The sequence below is a fragment of the Pleurodeles waltl genome, chromosome 10 (genome assembly GCF_031143425.1).
Source record: "Pleurodeles waltl isolate 20211129_DDA chromosome 10, aPleWal1.hap1.20221129, whole genome shotgun sequence".
In the NCBI taxonomy this organism is placed as follows: Eukaryota; Metazoa; Chordata; class Amphibia; order Caudata; family Salamandridae; genus Pleurodeles; species Pleurodeles waltl.
The window spans coordinates 652,037,800-652,057,970 of NC_090449.1; the positions used below are offsets into that span (position 1 = coordinate 652,037,800).

The 20,171-nt window shown below is 47.1% G+C and overlaps 1 protein-coding gene across 2 annotated transcripts in view; it reads left to right on the forward strand.

The window, feature by feature from the left end:
- RBM33 (RNA binding motif protein 33) overlaps positions 1-20,171 on the forward strand; it is a 739,069-nt gene that overhangs the window by 220,166 nt on the left and 498,732 nt on the right. The gene's annotated exons all lie outside the window — the stretch shown is intronic.

Genomic DNA, 20,171 nt, shown 5'->3' on the forward strand with positions numbered 1-20,171 from the left:
CCTTCTTGGCACGTGTGCCTGACTTGGGCCTATTGCGTGGAAGCCTGATTGATCAGACTCCATTTCGATTCTGCCCTCGGTGCCACGCAAAGTTCCCATATACAGAGCAACATCTGGTTTATAATTTGTGCCTTTCTCCGGACCACAGAGAAGATAGCGAAGCCTGTCGATTGTTTCGATCCAAGAAGACCTTGAGAGATCACAGAGCCTGAAGATTAGAAATGGCAGCGAAAAGTACAAAACATCTCAACGTCCTGGAAGAAGAACAGGCGCAGACAGCAGTCTCCAACCAAGATACCGACTCCGCGCAGGAATCGAAAGAAGATAGGCCTATCACGGCTGGTCAGCACATGAGTGCGTCTGCCCCTACACCCATATATAAAAAAACTACTGAAGGCCTTGGGTACACCAATGCTGGAAGGCCTTAGTTCGGCCCCAAAAAAAGACTGTTGTCGACAGACCTTTGGGTTCGGTGCCGAAAAAGCCCACTCCTCCGTCCACTTCAGAGTCGAGCAAGTCGGTTAAAAGTCCAGTAAGCATCCTCACTCCTGGGAGTCGAAGATTCGACATCCTGCTTCGGAGCCAAAACAGCCAACTTCATTTTTGGGACCAAAAAAGATTCAAACTTCGGAACCAAAAAAATCCTCATACACAGAGGAACAAGGACTTTCGAGCAAACTTAAACAAATCTCGAAGCCGATGTAAGAATCTTACAAGCCTTCTGATGAGGACACTAAGGTTCAGCCAATATTGGAGGTTATGGATGAAAGACAATCTAGAATCCATATACATAAAGAGACTGGCAGAATTCTGACTGCACCTCCTTTTAAAGACTAAAAGAAAGCTGGCTTTTCATGAGGAATTAGACTCTGCTCAACCACCAGCAAAAGTTCAAAAACAAAAGGAGAAACCAGCACCTCTCCCTACTTCTCATTCTCCACAGCTTTCTTTTTCTCCGCCACTCAGTAGTCCACCACCATTGCCTTCTCCAACACACTCACAATACTTCCATGGAGCTAGAGTGGACCCTTGGGATCTGTATGACCTTGATCCTAATCCAGACGATGATCCTGACCTATACCCCTCGAAGCCTTCTCCACCAGAGGACACTTCTGCCTACACTTAGGTAGTCTCTAGGGCAGCTGCTTACCATGGGGGTGCTTATGTACACTGAGCCTCTACAGGAGGACTTTTTGTTCAACACTCTGTCTTCCATTCACTGTAGATACCATTGTCACCCCATGTTGCCTGGAATGGTCAAACATGCCGACCAAATTTTTAGTGAGCCTGTCAAAGCTAGAGTAATTATTCCTAGAATTGAGAAAAATAAAAACCTGCTTCTACAGACCCAGACTACATTACACATCAAGTTCCTCCAGGCTCAGTAGTGGGGAGTGAGGCTAGGAAAAGAGCTAACTACCAATCATCAGGAGATGCTCCCCCACCTGATAAGGAGAGAAGAAAGTTTGATGCTGATGGCAAGAGAGTAGCAACGCAAGCGGCTAACCAATGGCGAATTGCAAATTCACAAGCACTTCTTGCCAGATATGATAGAGCCCACTGGGATGAGATGCAAGAATTCATACAGCTCCTCTCAAAAGAGAGCACAACAGGTTGTAGAAGAGGGACAGACAATAAGTAACAACCATATAAGGTCTGCCCTCAGTGTTGCTGATACAGCCGCAAGGAGTGTAAATACTGCCATTACGATAAGAAGGCATGCATGGTTATGCTCTTCTGGTTTTAAACCAGAAATTCATCAAGCAGTACTTAACATGCCTTCTGATATATATTTTTTTTTAAAAACATTTATTTGGGCCTGAAGTGGATACCACCATAGAAAAACTGAGAAAGGGCTCAGATACTGCAAAGGCAATGGGAGCACTATACACCACACCATATAGAGGCTCCTTTCACAGGCCACAGTTTAGAGGAGGATTTAAACCACAAGTTTGTCTACCTCCCAGACAAAACAAGGACAACAGACACAATATCAAAGAGGTTTTTAGAGGGTCCTATAGAGGACAATGTTTCAGAAACGGAGGCAAGTTCTAAGCCTCAAAACAAGCCACTACACTATCCAAACAGTGATGTCTTTCCCACCCCTCAGCCACACACATCTCCTGTGGGGGGAAGACTAAAGCAATTTCACTCATTGGCAAAATATCACCACAGACAATTGGGTGCTATCAATTATCTGCAATGGCTATTGCCTAGAATTAATCTCCACCCCTCCAAACATTCCAACACGTTACCACAGATTGTCCCCAGAACGCAACGTTCTGTTACAACAGGAGGTACAATCCCTACTACTAAAACAAGCAATATAATTGGTCCGACATTCTCAACAGGGAACAGGTGTATACTCACTATACTTACTCATTCCCCAAAAAGATGGCACTCTAAGGCCTATCCTAGACCTCATGCCTCTCAATCTATACATCCTGTCAGAACATTTTCACATGGTAACTCTGCAGGATGTCATTCCACTACTACAGAAACAAGATTACATGACTGCTTTAGGCCTCAAAGATTCGTATTTCTATATACCCATCCATCCAGTTAACAGAAAATACCTCAGGTTCGTCATAGCAGGTAAACATTACCAGTTCAAAGTTTTGCCATTCGGCATAACAGCAGCTCCAAGAGTGTTCACAAAATGTCTAGCAGTAGTAGCAGCCTACTTAAGAGGACAACACATTCACGTCCATATGTAGACGATTGGCTAATAAAATCAAGCAGTTTTATACAATGCCAACAACACACTCAGTATGTAATACAAACCCTGCACACACTAGAGTTCACTCTAAATTATCAGAAATCACACCTTTAACCAGCACAGGTACAACCTTACCTATGTGCTATTCTAAATACTCAAAAAGCCCTAGCATATCCAAATACACAAAGGATACAGGCTTTCCAAAATCTCATCCCACACATACAGCCAAATCAACAATACACTGTAAGATTTATCATGAAAATTCTAGGAATGATGACATCTTGCGTAGCCATAGTTCCACATGCAAGACTACACATGAGACCCTTAAAACAATGCCTCTCACAACAATGGTCTCAAGCACACGGTCAACTTCAAGATCTCCTGCTGATGGACCGCCAAACACACATGTCCCTTCAATGGTGCAATCTGATAAAGGGGCGGTCATTCCGAGACCCTGTGCCTCAGACCATAATAACAACAGACGCATCAATTATAGGTTGGGGAGCTCATCACAACAATCATACCATTCAAGGGGAATGGGATCCCAAACAGAAACAACTTCACATAAACCACCTAGAATTATTGGCTGTATTTCTTGCCCTAAAAGCGTTTCATCCCCTTCTCAAATAGAAGACTGTTCTCATAAAAACAGACAACATGACCACCATGTATTACCTCAAAAAAACAGGGTGGGACACATTCATCTCAACTGTCCTTGCTAGCCCAAACAATATGGAAATGGGCAATTCACAATCAGATTTATCTATTATCAGAATACATTCCAGGAATAGGCAATCAGCTAACGGATCTCACTGAGAGGGAATAACCAACAAATTCACGAATGGGAGATCCACTCCCAAGTACTTCAGAAGTACTTTCAAAAGTGGGGGACACCAGAAATAGACCTATTTGCAACAAACGAAAATGCATAATGCCAAAACTTCGCATCCAGACACCCACATCCAAGGGCAATGGATCAATTGGTCAGCGATATTACTTACGCTTCCCCCTCTCCTACTCCTTCCCTTTCTGGTCAGCAAACTACTTCAGACATCTCTGACCATGATACTCATAGCCCCAACATGGGCACTAGACCTGTCTGTAGTACCTCATTCAAAACTCCCAAACGGACCAGACTTGTTAACACAAAACAAAGGTCAAAGCAGGCACCCAAACCCCAATGCTCTCAATTTAGTAATGTGGCTCCTGAAGTCATAGAATTTGGTTACCTAAAACTTCCATCAGAATGTATGGAAGTGATTAAGCAGACACATAAACCTACTACTAGACAATGGTATGCTAACAAATGGAAAAGATTTGTCTACTACTGTCAGTCTAAAAACACTGACCCACTTACAGCATCTATACAAGATATTGTATGCTACTTAGTTCATTTGCAAAAATAAAATTTAGCTTTCTCATCCATCAAAATCCACCTTACTGCAATATCTGGGTATTTACAAAATATTCACCACATTCTCTATTCAGAGTTCCTGTGATTAAAGCCTTCATGGAAGGATTAAAACGTATTATTCCACCTAGAACACCACCTGTTCTTCCTGAAATTTAAATATCGTACTTACCAAACTCATGGGCCCACCTTTTGAACCCATGCATTCTTGTCAAATTCTGTTTTTATCATAGAAAGTTGCCTTCCTTGTAGCTATTACTTCTTTACGAAGAGTTAGAGAAATACAGGAGTTCACTCTTTAGGAACCGTTCTTCCAAGTACACAAACAAAGTTGTACTGAGGACAAATCCAACATTTCTACCAAAAGTAGTATCTGCTTTTCACATCAACCAAACAGTGGAATTACCAGTCTTTCCACAGCCAGACTATGTGGCAGAAAGTGCTCTTCATACTCTAGATCTCAAAAGAGCTCTTATGTACTACATAGACAGAACTAAAGATTTTAGGAAAAAAAACAATTTTTCATTGCCTTTCAACAACCACATAAAGGTAATCCTATATCTAAACAAGGCTTAGTAAGATGGATTGTTAGATGCATACAAACATGCTCCATCAAAGCAAAGAGACAACTTTTAATCACTCCTAGAGCACATTCTACAAGAAAGAAAGGTGTGTCAGTGGCATTTTTAGAAAACATAACAATGGCTGATATATGTAAAGTGGCCACATGGTCAACTCCTCATACATTTACAAAACACTATTGTGTTGATGTTTTCTCACAGCAACAGGCTACTGTAGCCCAGGTTGTCTTAAGAACACTATTTCAAACAACTTAAACTCCTACAGACGAGCCACCGCTATTTTTTGGGAGGACTAACTGCTTTGTAGTCTATGCATAGCATGTGTATCTGCAGCTACACATGCCATTGAATGGAAAATGTCCCTTACTCAGTGTACATCTGTTCATGGCATGTAGTGCTGCAGATTGACATGCACCCTCCCTCCTCCCCGGAAGCCTGTATTCGTTCAAGTTTAACATTTGTTCATATGTAGATACATTTACATTTGCATGGACATCTCTTTATATTCTTATACTCTATCACTCCTTCCTTCACCCGTCGCGGGAAAATAATCTAACAGAAGAGTCTATGCCCATGAGCACTGTAACCGAGAGTAGGAGTCACTCGATCCAGTGGCTCCGAAAAGAGTTCTCCAAAGAAAAACAACTTGTAACACTCCGAGCCCAACACTAGATGTTGGAAGAGCTATGCATAGCATGTGATTATTCTGCAGCACTACATGCGACGAACAAATGTACACTGGGTAAGTGACATATATATATATATATATATATATATATATATATATATATATCTCTTAACCAACAAGCATTGGCAAAAATTGTAGAAAATAGTTAGAGCCCTAGGGGAGTGCCAAACCAAATAGTGGAATTACAAAGTGAAGTCCCCCAGCCAAGGGTAAGGAGTAGTTAGAGGAGAGCAGGGAGAACTCTGGACCCCAGGAGGTGAATCCCTTAGTGACCCCCAGTGACCAGGAGAGCAGATGTAAGTACCCGGTTTTCCCAATGACTAACAAGAGGACTTAGAAAATTGATTGTGCAAGAACAGGACCAGACCAGAGGAAACTAAAGGTGGATTCTGGAAAAAGAGGACTGCAAAAGAAGGGGGACAGAGTCCAGTCCACTATGGAGTGTCCAGTAGGAGCAGGAGCCACTACCCACCCTTCTGTGGATGAAGATCCGGGTCAGTGCAGAAAGATACGACCAACTGTGGAGTCCAGGAGATGCAGAGAAGTCCTTGGAGCAGTGCAGATGGTCAGTGGTTAGGAGAACCACCATCAAGCCTTGGCAAATGCAAGAGGAGGCAAAAGAAGGGTTACATGGCTGAAGAGGACCAGCAATGTCCATGGGACTCCTGCTTTGGAGGGGAGTCCGGGCTGACCCTCAGCAGTCGGGATAGTCAGCAGAAGCAGTCACAGCCCCTAAAGGCAACTCACTAGCAGCAGGAACAGTAGGTTGAGGTGAGGTCAAATCAACAAACCTGGAGAGCAGTCCCACGTTGCTGGAGCAGCAGAAGAGAGAAGTTCCTTGCAAGGATGAAGTGCTGGGGGCCGGGGCTGCTTGGAGCTTGGAGATCCCTTGAAGAAGGGGACAACAAGCAAGAGTTGTGGTGCACAGGGGTACTGTCCTGCAAGGAGAAGCAATGTCTCACTGTCTTCCAAGTTGGGCAGAGAGGACCAAGGGGACTACTCCAGACCACTACCTGTGATGTAGGATCCACGCAGTTGCAGAGGAGAGCAGATACACAGAGCCGGACATGGTTGCTGTCAGTGCCTGCAGATGCAGGGGAGTGACTCCTACAGTCCAAGGGAATTGCCTTCTTGCTTCCTAGTGCAGCTGACGTTTTGCAGACCAAAGAGGATGCACATCTGTGGAAATGTTGCAGTTGCTGGAAGGAGCGGGGGAAATAATGTTGCAAGGCAAGGTTGTCTCAGGAGTTGCAGTCTTTTCGGTTCCTAAAGTGTCTAGTTGCGGAGTGGTCACTCCCCTTTCCTTTGTCCAGTTTCATGCCAGAGAAGGGACCTGGGGCCCCTGAGCTTTTGCAAAACGTTTTATGCATTGAGGGCACCAAATGGGCCCGTCAAAGCAAACCAATGGCTTCCCCTCCCAAGCCTTATAACACCTATTTCCAAGGTATAGGTTGGTGCCTCCCCTCTCCCACAGGAAATCCTTTGTTTTTCCTCCGCCTGCCTGAGCTGCTCAAGCAGCAGGGGTGGGATAGAAACCTGTCTGAAGGGCTGCAGCAGCGTGGGCTGCCTGGAAAACCCTGTAAGACTGGTAGGAGCAATTCTTGGGGGGTTTGAGGGGGGTGGTTATCCTCTAAGGAACCCCCAGAGTGCATGGAATCATGCAACCAGTACTGGCAGCAGTATTGGCGTATGATTCTGACATGTTTGATACCAAACATTTCCATGTTTAGAGCTACCATTATATAGCTGGACACAGTGACCTATGTTCAGTACATGGGTAAAATGGCTTCCCTGTACTCACGAAGTCCAGTGTAATGGAGCTGGAGTTTGTAAGGGCATCTCTGCTCATGCGGGGGTGCCCTCACTCACTGGTACCTGCACCCTGTCCTTTGGGCTAGAAGGGCCTTTCATAGGGGTGACATACAGTGACCTGGTGTAGTGACGTGTGGTGAAGGGATGCATGCACCTTTTCACGCAGGCTGTAATGGCAGGCCTGAAGACACATTTTGCATGGGCTCCCATGGGTGGCATAGTACATGCTGCAGCCCTTTGAGGACCCCTGGTGGCCCAGTGCCCTGGGTACCTAAGTACCATATACTAAGGACTTAGAAGGGGACATCAATATGCCAATTGTGGAGTGCAGAAAGGTCGAAGGTAACCAATTGTGGAGAGAGAGCGCACAATCACTGGGGTCCTGGTCGTCAGGATCCCAGTGAAGACCATCTAAGCACACTGATAGACAGAAAGTGGGGATAGCCATGCCAAAAAGAGGGTACTCTCCTACATTGTGGAAGTTCTCTTTTGAGAAAATCTCCTGGAATGGCAGGAATGTCCACTAGGAAGGCCGGCTCCAAGCCTTGCGGCTCCTGTCAGTGACGGTTGTCAGTGATGGATCTGCACCTCGTTTGTCTCTGGTGCATGGAGCGCAACCACGAGGTTGAGAGCTGCACCAACTGCCACGCCATGGAGGTACCTCAAGCTCCTTGCTGTTTATCATGCAATGGTTTTGATCCCGGTCAAGAGGAAGGTCCTGGGGTTGGTCACAGTGCCCAAGATCTTTGTCGCACTCAATGTCATCTTTGGGTAAGTTCCACAAGAAGAACAATAACAAAAAGTCAAAGTGGTCTTCAACTTCATCCCCCTCATCTGAAGACCATGACGGATGGGGCGGAGTGTTGTCTGTGGTTGAGCCGGCACCTGGGCTGGCTCTGTGCCTCCTAGAGTTTCCGGGAGCCAGAGAGAGCCCACCCCCCCCCCCCAACTTTGTCAGTTTTAGGAGGCCATGCACCTTATATATGGATGGCCCATCCCGCTGGAGCGGCTTCAGGTTCCAAAGGTTTGGGAGGGGCCCCTACTTGTTCCTTCACCTGTGGGTCCGCCCCCGGCACCAGTCGGGCCCCTTGGATCAACAGTTGGATTGAGATCAGCACCTGTAGTACCAACCTGACCTTCTCTGGTTCTAGCCCCTATGTTAACACTGCCGGTGGCACTGGCAGCTTCCTGCACCGCCATCTTCGTTCTGCTCCTTGACTCTGACGCTGAGATCTGCCACCTACTGGAGCCATGCCTTCCAGGCCGAAGTCTGAGCCCTAATTCTATAGACTAGGACTTGAAGAGGATTGGGAGGGATTGCTGAGGAAGAACAGCTCATAGACCCCAGTGCAGACTGGTGTGAGGACTTGGTGGAGGCCAGTGGATTGGACACCTTCCTAGATACTGGCATGTTTTCTTCCCCTACCCTGGCTATGGAGAAGGGAGCATAATTTGCTTTGGTGCTGAGGAGGGAAGCTGCGACCTTCAATTGCCCTGAGTAGCAGGGAAAACCAAATGTCTTTACAGAGGTGCTTCAGCTGGGAGTAACCACATTTGTTCTGGACACAGTGCAGTTTTGGGTTTATCCTCCCGAACGGCGGGTCCAAGATATTCAGACTATGATATAGAGGTTTCAACCTCTATGCTGGATTTCGGTGAGACTAACTCTGACACAGCTGGGCCTCATGAACTCCTGCATCCTGCTTGTGACACATGCCCACTGGCTTCAGCGCTCTCTTCAGTGGGTCCTGATGTACCAGTGGGTGCAGCATTGGGAATCTCTCAGATATGGTCCAGTTCTTGGAGGGAACTGCAAACACTCTTCAGTGGTGGTTGACAAACCAGGATGGAGTTGGTAGCAGATCCTCTCCTTTTCTTAAGCAGAGCTGACCGTGGTGACATATGCATCACTCCTGGGATCTGGGAGAAGTGGCGATCAGAGGCCTCAGGTCTGTGGCGGGATCGGACTCCATATCAACCTTCTCGAGCTCCAGGTGATCTGACTGGTATTGAAAGCCTTTGTTCTTTCCATCAAGGCAAGGATAGTGCAGGTGTTCTCGGACAACAACACTGCCATGTGGTACTGCACAAACAGGGAAGGGAGGGGTCGTGGATCCTTTGTTAGGAGGCCCTGTGTCTCTAGACATGGGTGGAACACAATGGCATCTCCCTGGTGGTATAACACCTGGTTGGCTCTCTGAACACCATGACCAACAAACTCATCTGAAGATCACAAATGGTGTCTCCATCCAGAGGTGTGGTGCAAGGTCTTTTTCAGCGCCAGGAAAATACTTGGTTAGATTTGTTTGCCTCTCCCAAGAATGGTCATTGTCAGCAGTTATGCGCACTGGAGTTTCCAAGGCGGCTGTCGCTCTGAGACGCTTTTTATCTTGAATGGAGTTCAGGTCTCCTAAATATCTTTCCTCCAGTATCACTGCTGCGTAGAGTTCTCAAGAAGATCAGGAACCACTGGGCCGAAGTAATCCATGTGGCTCTGGACTGGGCTGGGAGAGTTTGGTATCTCAAGCTGTTGAGCATGACCATCTGTCCTCTGATCAGGCTTCCCTGTCAGGAGGACCTTCTGTCACATCAATAGGAGTGAGGGGGTCTCCACCCGAACCTGTCAACACTCCACCTTCATGCGTGGTGATTGAGAAGTGACAGTTGACAGATTTTTGACCTGTCGTCTGAATTCTGCAATGCAGCTCCCTTTTACTGAAGCCCTTACTGATGTGCTGCCTGGGATTTGAACCAAGGGCAGCAGGTCCTGTGAACAGGACTATTGCCCGCAGCCACAACCCCTCTCCAGGGGACACCCCAGTTCCTCATTGTAAGGAAATGCCTCCTTGGCATGGTTACCCCCTGACGTTTTGCCTTTGCTGATGCCAAGTTATCATTTGAAAGTGTGCTGAGGCCTGCTAACCAGGCCCCAGCACCAGTGTTCTTTCCCTAAACTGTACCTGTTGTCTCCACAATTGGCACACCCTGGCATCCAGGTAAGTCCCTTGTAACTGGTACCCCTGGTACCAAGGGCCCTGATGCCAGGGAAGGTCTCTAAGGGCTGCAGCATGTCTTATGCCACCCTGGGGACCCCTCACTCAGCACATGTACACTGCTTGCCAGCTTCTGTGTCCTGGTGGGGAGAAAATGACTAAGTCGACATGGCACTCCCCTCAGAGTGCCATGCCAACCTCACACTGCCTATGGCATAGGTAAGTCACCCCTCTAGCAGGCCTTACAGCCCTAAGGCAGGGTGCACTATACCACAGGTGAGGGCATAGGTACATGAGCACTATGCCCCTACAGTGTCTAAGCAAAACCTTAGACATTGTAAGTGCAGGGTAGCCATAAGAGTATATGGTCTGGGAGTCTGTCAAACTCAAACTCCACAGCACCATAATGGCTACACTGAAAACTGTGAAGTTTGGTATCAAACTTCTCAGCACAATAAATGCACACTGATGCCAGTGTACATTTTATTGTGAAATACACCCAGAGGGCATCTTAGAGATGCCCCCTGAAAACATACCCGACTTCCAGTGTGGGCTGACTAGTTTTTGCCAGCCTGCCACACACCAGACATGTTGCTGGCCACATGGGGAGAGTGCCTTTGTCACTCTTTGGCCAGGAACAAAGCCTGTACTGGGTGGAGGTGCTTCACACCTCCCCCTGCATTATCTGTAACACCTGGCGGTGAGCCTCAAAGGTTCATCCCCTTTGTTACAGCGCCACAGGGCATCCCAGCTAGCGGAGATGCCCGCCCCTCCGGCCACTGCCCCCACTTTTGGCAGCAAGGCTGGAGGAGATAATGAGAAAAACAAGGAGTCGTCACTGGACAGTCAGGACAACCCCTAAGGTGTCCTGAGCTGAGGTGACTCTGACTTTTGGAAATCCTCCATCTCGCAGATGGAGGATTCCCCCAATAGGATTAGGGATGTGCCCCCCTCCCCACAGGGAGGAGGCACAAAGAGGGTGTAGCCACCTTCAGGGCTAGTAGCCATTGGCTACTATCTTCCCAGACCTAAACACACCCCTAAATTGAGTATTTATGGGCCCCCAGAACCTAGGAAGAGAGATTCCTGCAACCTGAAGACAAAGAAGGACTGCTGACCTGAAGCCCTGCAGAGAAGACCGAGACACCAACTGCTTTGGCCCCAGCCCTACTGGCCCGTCTCCCCTTCAAGAAAAACTGCAACAGCGACGCGTCCGCCAGGGTCCAGCGACCTCTGAAGCCTCAGAGGACTACCCTGCATCTAAAAGGACCAAGAAACTCCTGAGGACAGCGGCCCTGTTCCAAAGAAACTGCAACTTTGCAACAAAGAAGCAACTTTTAAAGACCACACATTTCCTGCCGGAAGCGTGAGACTTTCCACTCTGCACCCGACGCCCCCGGCTTTACCTGCGGAAAACGAACTCTACAGGGAGGACTTCCCGGCGATTGCGAGCCCGTGAGTAGCCAGAGTTGACCCCCCTGAAGCCCCACAGCGAGGCCTGCAGAGGGAATCCAGAGGCTCCCCCTGACCGCGACTGCCTGCTTCAAGGAACCCAACGCCTGGTAAAGACACTGCACCCGCAGCCCCCAGGACGTGAAGGAACCGAATTCCAGTACAGGAGCGACCCCCAAGTGACCCTCTTCCTAGCCCAGGTGGTGGCTACCCCGAGGAGCCCCCCCCCCCCCCCGCATCGCTGAAGAGACCCCTGGGTCTCCCATTGAAACCTTTTGCGAATCCTACGCCTGTTTGCACACTGCACCCGGCCGCCTCTGTGCCGCTGAGGGTGTACTTTCTGTGCCTACTTGTGTTTCTCCCCTCCCCCCGGTGCCCTACAAAACCCCCCTGGTCTGCCCTCCGAAGTCGCGGGTACTTACCTGCTGGCAGACTGGAACCGGGGCACCCCTATTTCCATTGAAGCCTATGTGTTTTGGGCACCACTTTGACCTCTGCACCTGACCGGCCCTGAGCTGCTGGTGTGGTAACTTTGGGGTTGCCTTGAACCCCCAACGGTGGGCTACCTTGGACCCAACTTTGAACCCTGTAAGTGCTTTACTTACCTGTGAACCTAACAAATACTTACCTCCCCCAGGAACTGTTGGTTTTCGCAATGTGTCAATTTTTAAAATAGCTTATTGCCATTTTTGCCAAAACTGTACATGCTATTGTGATGATTCAAAGTTCCTAAGATACCTGAGTGAAATACCTTTCATTTAAAGTATTGTTTGTAAATCTTGAACCTGTGGTACTTAAAATAAACTAAGAAAATATATATTTCTATATAAAAACCTATTGGCCTAGAATTGTCTCTGAGTGTGTGTTCCTCATTTATTGCCTGTGTGTGTACAACAAATGCTTAACACTAACCTCTGATAAACCTACTGCTCGACCACACTACCACAAAATAGGGCATTAGAATTCTCTTTTTGCCACTATCTTACCTCTAAGGGGAACCCTTGGACTCTGTGCATGCTATTTCTTACTTTGAAATAGTACATACAGAGCCAACTTCCTACACTCATGCAACACACTAGGCCAGAGAGCTTAGTTGTCCAAGCCTCCATGTCCTGTGTAAATCCTGGCACATTCCCTACCACCCAACTAAATAGGTAATCTAAGAGACTGAACACCTGAGGCAAGAAAATGTTTTCTTTCACCAGCCTGGTACTACGGTCTGTGAACACCATTTGTTTCTTGGGCCATTAATATCCCTTGCTCTGTGAACCTCTATTGAGTAGGTGCTGCACATGGTTCTGGAGGATGCCTAGATCATACATTCCCAAGCTGTTGCTGAAGAGAGGGACACAGCTATGTTCACGTTCATATGTGGACTGGATACCACCGATTCGCTAGGCAGAGCGGTTTCCCCTTCGGTGGCTTTACAGCGCCATGCCTGACGGAGAACAACTGCTTTTCTGGGGATGTCCAAGGTCCGCTTAGGGACATGCCCTTAGATGGCTTCTGTTTTTTTCAGAGACAAGACGGACTAAGCACTGGAGTGCTTCAAGGATAGGAGAGCTAAAGCCAGGTCCTTGGGCCTTTCAATGCCCCCTAACCAACCCCATTCCGCCTTTCGCTCTTTTTTTTATTGGGGCCACAGAAGGGGCTGATCAGATCAGACAGTGGTGACAGATGCGTCACTCCTAGGATGTGGTGGCTGTCTGGGAATGGTAGTGATCAGGGGCCTCTACTCTAAGCTGGAATCTGACTAACATCAAACTACTGGAGCTCCAGGTGGTCTGGCTGGCATTGAAAGCCTTTAGACCCTCTATCAAGGGAAGGCTAGTGTAGTTGTTCATGGAAAACACCACAGCTATGTAGTACTGCAACAAACCGGGTGAGGTGGTGTAGGAAGTTGGCTCTGTATATACTATTTCAAAGTAAGAAATAGTGTGCACAGAGTCCAAGGGTTCCCCTTAGAGGTAAGATAGTGGCAAAAGTAGATAATTCTAATGCTCTATTTTGTGGTAGTGTGGTCGAGCAGTAGGCTTATCACAGGGTAGTGTTAAGCATTTGTTGTACACACACAGGCAATAAATGAGGAACGCACACATTTAAAGACTTACTCCAGGCCAATAGGTTTTTATATTGAAAAATATATTTTCTTAGTTTATTTTAAGAACCACACGTTCAACATTTACATTAAACACTTTGAATGTAAGGTACTTCACTTAGATACTTTAGGAACTTTGAATGAAAACAATATCATGTACAGTCTTTGTAGAAATGGCAATACGCTATTTTCAAAGTGGACACAGTGCAAAAACCAACAGTTCCTGGGGGAGGTAAGTAAAGGTTAGTTTAGGAGGTAAGTAAAACACTTACAAGTCTCAGTTCTGGGTCATAGGCAGCCCACTGTTGGGGGTTCAAGGCAACCCCAAGGTTACCACACCAGCGGCTCAGGGGCGGACAGGTGCAGAGGTCAAAGAGGTCCCCAAAACACATAGGTGCCTATGGAGAACAGGGGTGCTCTGGTTCCAGTCTGCCAGCAGGTAAGTACCTGCGTCCTCAGGGGGAAGACCAGGGGGGTTTTGTAGAGCACTGGGGGGACAGAAGTAGGCACACAAAACACACCCACAGGGGCAGGGTGCAGTGTGCAAAGCAGGTGTAGGGTTTCAGTTAGGAAACAATGGAGGGACCCGGGGGTCACTCTAGCAGTGCAGGCAGGTACAAGGGGGGCTCCTTTGGGCAGCCACCACCTGGGCTAGGCAGAGGGTCGTCTGGGGGTCACTCCTGCGTCGAAGTTCGGTTCCTTCAGGTCCTGGGGGCTGCGGATGCAGTGTTGGTTCCAGGCGTCGGGTCCCTTGTTACAGGCAGTCTCGGTCAGGGGGAGCCTCTGGATTCTCTCTGCAGGCGTCGCTGTGGGGGCCCATGGGGGTTGTCTCTGGTTACTCACGGGCTCGCAGTCGCCGGGGAGTCCTCCCCGAGGTGTTTGTTCTCTGGATCTCGAGCCGGGGGCATCGGGTGCAGAGTGAGAAGTCTCACGCTTCGGGCAGGAAACGTGCAGTCTTTGGAAGTTGCTTCTTTGTTGCAAAGAAGTACCTGGTTTTGAACAGGGCTGCTGTTCACGGGAGTTTCTTGGTCCTTTAGTCCAGGGCAGTCCTCTGAGGCTTCAGAGGTCGCTGATCCCTGTTGGATGCGTCGCTGGAGCAGGTTTTTGAAGTTGGAGACAAGCTGGTAGGGCTGGGGCCAATGCAGTTGTCGTCTTCCTCCTTCTCTGCAAGCTTGTAGGTCAGCAGTCCTCCTTGTTTCTTCAGGTTGCAGGAATCTGATTTTCTGGGATCTGGGGTGCCCCTAAATACTGAATTTAAGGCTGTTTTCAGGTCTGGGAGGGCAGTAGCCAGTGGCTACTGTCCTTGAAGGTGGCTACACCCTCTTTGTGCCTCCTCCCTGTGGGGAGTGGGACACATCCCTAATCCTATTGGGGGAATCCTCCAAACTCAAGATCGAGGATTTCTCAAGGCGGGGGTCACCTCAGAAAAGGACACCTTAGGGGCTGTCCTGACTGGTGGGTGACTCCTCCTTGTTTTTCTCATTATCTCCTCTGGCCTTGCCGCCAAAAGTAGGGGCAGTGGCCGGGGGGCGAGCATCTCCACTATCTGGGATGCCCTGGGGCGCTGTAACAAAAGGGGTGAGCCTTTGAGGCTCACCGCCAGGTGTTACTGTTCCTGCAGTGGGAGGTGAGAAGCACCTCCACCCAGTACAGGCTTTGTTCCTGGCCACAGAGTGACAAAGGCACTCTCCCCATGTGGCCAGCAGCATGTCTGGTGTGTGGCAGGCTGGCAGAAACTGGCCAGCCTACACTAGAAGTAGGTATTCAGGGGGCATCTCTAAGATGCCCTCTGGGTGTATGTTACAATAAATTGCACACTGGCATCAGTGTGCATTTATTGTGCTGAGAAGTTTGATACTAAACTTCCCAGTTTTCAGTGTAGCCATTATGGAACTGTGGAGTTCGTGTTTGACAAACTCCCAGACCACATACTCTTATGACTACCCTGCACTTACAATGTCTAAATGTTTCTTAGACACTGTAGGGACATAGTGCTCATGCACATATGCCCTCACCTATGGTATAGTGCACGCTGCCTTAGGGCTGTAAGGCCTGCTAGAGTGGTGACTTACCTATGCCACAGGCATTGTGGGGTTTGCATGGCACTCTGAGGGGAGTGCCATGTCGACTTAGTCATTTTCTCCCCATCAGCACACACAAGCTGAGAGGCAGTGTGCATGTTCTGAGTGAGGGGTCCCCAGGGTGGCATAAGACATGCTGCAGCCCTTAAAGACCTTCCCTGGCATCAGGGCCCTTGGTACCATGGGTACCAGTTACAGGGGACTTACCTGAGTGCCAGGGTTGTGCCAATTGTGGAGACAAAGGTACAGTTTAGGGATAGAACACTGGTGCTGGGGCCTTTTTAGCAGGGTCTTAGCACACTTTCAAATCATAACTTAGAATCAGCAAAGGCAAAAAGTTAGGGGGTAACCATGCCAAGGAGGCATTTCCTTACAGGTGGGATCATAGATAGTTTGTCAAAAGTTCCTCCATCTCTAGACATAAGGTGGAACGTCGGGGCGTATCCCTGGTGGTTCAACACCTGGTTGACTCTCTGAACGCCAGGGCTGACGAACGGAGTCAAAGGTGCATAGCAGATCATGAATATTGTCTCCACACGGAGGTGGCGCAAAATCTCTTTCAGGGGTAGGGAGAGCCTTAGTTAGATTTGTTCGCCACTATTGAATGCATACTATCAGCAGTTCTGCACGCTAGAGCTTCCAGGGCGGCTCTCGCCTTCTGTATGCCTTTCTGCCCATACCACTCCTGCCTAGACTTCTCAAGAAGTTAAAGAATGAGCGGGCTCAAGTCATTCTTGTGGCTCTGGACAGGGCTTGGAGAGTTTGGTGTCCTGAGCTGTTGAGCTTATCCATTGGTCGTCTGATCAAGCTGCCCCTTCGGAAGGATCTTCTGTCACACCAACAGGATGAGTTCTTCTCCTGAACTTGTCAACTCTCCGCCCTCTTCCGTAGAGGTTGAGCAGTGACAGTTAACAGCTTTAGACCTTTGAGCTGAAGTCTGCAATGTTATTTTGGCAGCAGGGGTCAGTCTACCAAGACTATCTACTCCCTCCGTTGGGGCCAGTTTGTGGCATGGTGTGCAGAGAAACAGATTGACCTTCTCTCTGCTCCCCTCTTTCAGGTCCTTCTGTTACTTTTCTGATGCCCTGCAGGGCACTGCTCTGGGCACCCTAAAGGGCTTTCTTTCTGCCACCTCAGCTTTTCTGCAGTACCCAGATCAGCCATCCCTCTTCAAATCACCTGTTGTGCGTAGGTTCCTGAAGGGTTTACAACACATTTTCAACTTCATCGTGCTTCAGTGGGACCTTAATCTGGTCTTAACTTTCCTAATGTGTTTCTACCCTTTGAGCCATTGCACAATTGTCCTCTCAGGCTACTTACCATGAAGATGGCCTGTCTTGTGGCACAAATATCTGCTTAGATGGTAAGTGATCTACGAGAAAACAGGGGGAACCCTATAACCCTAGCCTGCCCAGGGTAAATACAACAGTCAGAAAAAAAGAAAATGGCAGGTAGGGACAAATTCAAACCTCAATTGTACGAACAGTTATTAATTCTGTTACTCCTCAATTAATTTCTTTCATTATTTATTTCAAATTTTTTTTTTAGTAAAAAAGGATCTATGATTGTCTAATACAAAACTTAATACATAAGACATTACTCACAATAATCACAAATAACCCGCAGTGAAAATAAACCAACCAAAATTGATACCCTACACATTTTAGTAGTGGTCACTATTGCATAACTTCGCTTGTGATCCACTTTTATTAACTAAGGCAATGGGCTTTTCATGACCTTTAATATCAACGTATTGTGTATTTCTTTCACACAGGTGTGATGTAGTGCATTTTTCAGTCTTTACAATATAGTCCGTTTATTTGGCAAGCCCAATGCACTTGCAATAAAATGAAGTCAACGCTTTTCGGCCTACTGATTTAGGGCCTCATCAGGACTGAAGAAGGGTAATCATAGTTTTGTAGAAGAACACGCCAAGGACACCCAATCACTGTTATTGTGTCTTCCTCGCCGTGCCGAAAAAGAAAGTGCTACCGGGACACGCCGTACCCGGTGGTCGGTATGAGCCTCGCTGGTTGACTTCGTTCTAAATAAGCAATATCAGCTTGGCGAAACGCTTGAGGAAGAGACACAATAACAGTGATTGGGTGTCCTTGGCGTGTTCTTCTACAAAACTATGATTACCCTTCTTCAGTCCTGATGAGGCCCTAAATCAGTAGGCCGAAACGCGTTGACTTCATTTTATTGCAAGTGCATTGGGCTTGCCAAATAAACGGACTATATTGTAAAGACTGAAAAATGCACTACATCACGCCTGTGTGAAAGAAATACACAATACGTTGATATTAAAGTGCATGAAAAGCCCATTGCCTTAGTTAATAAAAGTGGATCACAAGCGAAGTTATGCAATAGTGACCACTACTCAAATGTGTAGGGTATCAATTTTGGTTGGTTTATTTTCACTGCGGGTTATTTGTGATTATTGTGAGTAATGTCTTATGTATTCTTGTAATATGTATTAAGTTTTGTATTAGACAATCATAGATCCTTTTTTACTAAAACAATTTTTTGAAATAAATAATGAAAGAAATTAATTGAGGAGTAACAGAATTAATAACTGTTCGTACAATTGAGGTTTGAATTTGTCCCTACCTGCCATTTTCTTTTTTTCTGATAGATGGTAAGTGATCTTCAGGTCTTTTCATCCAAGCCTCCATACCAGAACATCTATCTAGACAAGCTAGTTCTTCTCACTAGAGCTTCCTTTCTGCCAAAAGTTGTTACTCTTTCTTGTGGGGAAATCCCATCACTGTGCCTCCTTTGTACCCTCTGCAGCATCCATCAAAGGAAGAAGACCAACTTCACTGGCTGGACCCAAAAAAAAGATTGTTGTTCTACCTTGACCGCACAAAAGAGTTCCAGGTGGATGACCAACTCTTTCTGGTTTGTCAGAGCAAAGAAGGGAAAGGCTGTTAGGAACAGACCATCTTCCACTGGATCATGTTATGTTTTAAAATCTGCTACGCATTGGCCAAAAAGCAGCCGCCCTGAGAGTTTGTGTGCTCATCCCACCAGAGCAAAGGCTGCAACTACTGCATTAGCATGTGGAGTTTTGTACATGGACATCTCATAGGGGGTAACATGAGCCTCTCTGCACAGGTTTACCAAGCACTACTGCCTGGACCGTCAGGTCTGTAGGGATAGTTATTTTACCCTTTCGGTTCTGCAGGACATTTTAGTGTGAATCTGTTTTAAGGTAAGGAATCTGCTGCTGTAAGTCTTTATCAGATGAACTAGTTACTTACCTTCACTTAAGCCTTGTCTGGTAGAGACTATTCAGATGCAGATTCCGTACCAACCCTCCCATCCTGCCTGCTCTGCAAACGGATTTCTAGGGACAAGGCTTTCCCCTTTCAGGGCCCTATTTTTCCACACTAGTGGTCAGTGTTCTTAATGGCGTGGAATGTCGCCAAAAGAAACTGACGTCAGCACGCTGGTGTGATGCCTAAATAGGCATTTTACATGTCACTTATGGCATGGATGGCGCTAAAGTCAGCATGCAGAGCCGAACGATGGGACCTACTGCCAAGCAGGGTACTGCTCACGAAAAATGTCCTGACCGAGTGTCATTCTTGGGGATAATACCTAGGTAAAGAATCTGTGGCTAGAGAAAGTCTCTACCAGATAACACGTTACCAAAGGTGAGCAACTTGTTCTTTAGTGTTACAATGAAATATTCAGTACTTAATGTATGCCACCCTTCTCATCCTTAGGGTCTGATTCAGAGTTGTGAGAAACTAGGATCATTTTTACCACATCCAGCAAATACTGTTATCCTGCGATGAGGTATAAATGCCTTGTATTCCAAGTTTGTGTCCTGAGGCATACCATGCACTTATGGTATTTACTACGCCAAAATCTGCATATTTTAATGTTTTGGGGCATTTTCAACAAATATAATTCACCAGTGTTTTCCTTATGAAATGTGTCTGGGGGGTGTTACTTAAGGGTCCCAATAATTATTGCACTGCATATAATTCCCAATTTATGTCGAAATTTCTATTTTTGCAGTGGTGATTGACATGAACCCCATAACAGGCCACAAGTTACAAAGCCAGAATACTCCAGTAACACTTTCCCAAAACTTGTATGCTGATTGCAGTTTTTCTCCCGAGCATTTGTTCCTCAAGAGTTTGGTGGTGGGTCAAGAGCAGGGGGAGTGAGAGAGGGGTGGATGTTTGTGGGAGGGAGTTGAGATATTGCTCGGTGGGGTGGGGGTCTAAATACTGAAACATTTGTTTCCAACAGAAATGTTTTAAATAGCTATTTCTAGCACAGAGATGTTTTTCTTTTTATTCAAGCATCAGCTTTGTTTGCT